We start from the raw sequence: 1,268 nt of genomic DNA, 5'->3' as shown, positions 1-1,268 counted from the left end.
GCTACACTTCTACACTTCCTGTGCAGATACTAGTGTTGATCCCAGCAACGTCTAGTGGTGTTCTGCTCGGATTCAGCTACATTTGGAGACTTGAGGTATAGCTTCACGGCGTACGCAACCCTGAAGTCCCCTTCTTTCTCCATTATACTATTTATCTAGTCTCAAACAGTTGTACTTTATTTCAGATCATATATGTAGTATTCTAGTTTGTCATGCAACAGTGACTCCAAATTTCTGGGATTAGCTAGCATAGCGTTATTTCTATTAACACTGTGTTAAATTCTGAGTTTATTTATCGTCAAAATATCATTACCCTATGTTAATTGTTAAAAACTAGATAATTAATTTAATAATGTAGGTTTGCCTAGCATGATGTTAGGCACCATCACGGTCCCGAGGTTGGAAATTACGAGTTTGAATGGTCCTTATTGAAAACAGTTAAAACAAAGGATGGGGAAGACATAAAATGTATTGGACTCCACTGCAATTGGCCTTCAGAAGGAGTTAAGCTCATGCCATATTTAGCCAGTGCATCTGCTACACCATTTGCCTCATGGTAGATGTGGTCAATTGTGGATATCCGCAATTGGCAGAGTAAGGTCCTGCAATCAGAAAGTAAGTCTTTAGCAGTCTGGAGACCTAAGAGTAGAGCGCGTAGTTCAGCTTCTAAAGCAGTAGAGCAGATAATGGGCATAGTGGATCCTCTGATCCACTGTCCATGGTGGTTACGGATAATTCCTCCAACAGAAGCTCGTCGCGTTTGAGGATGGAAAGAACCGTCGGTATTAAGCTTAAAGAAGGGAGAGTCAAGGGGGTACCATTTGATGGTTGGACATAGGTGGGAGGAGGTAGCGGTGGTAAGGGAGATGAGAAGTAAAATTCGATAACGTGGAATAGGATGGTTGGGGGGTGCAGTGGGTTGTATAGGTTGTTGAAAAGGTTCTCATTTCTGGTTTTCCAAATATGCCAAAGGATAAAAGGAACCAGGAGCGAGGTAGGAACATTGATACCTTGGTAGGTAAAAGATTCCTGTGGGGTGGCGTAATGAAGCTTGTGCCAGACTAGGAAATTGGTATTTGGTGTGGAGATGTTAAAGAATGACCAAATGTGGTGCACATTCGGGCAATGGAAGAATAGGTGGGATAGTGTCTCAGAGAGCTGCGGACAGGAATGGCAGTTTGGTATAGGAAGAATGTTAATGGCTGCTAGATAGGATGTTTTGGGGAGGCGGTATAATAAAAGAAGCCAGAGGAAAGTTTTAGGGGAGG

Source organism: Nicotiana attenuata, unplaced genomic scaffold (assembly GCF_001879085.1).
Source record: "Nicotiana attenuata strain UT unplaced genomic scaffold, NIATTr2, whole genome shotgun sequence".
Classification (NCBI taxonomy): domain Eukaryota; kingdom Viridiplantae; phylum Streptophyta; class Magnoliopsida; order Solanales; family Solanaceae; genus Nicotiana; species Nicotiana attenuata.
The sequence above is the reverse complement of the archived record's forward strand: the minus strand, read 5'-3'. Positions refer to the sequence as shown.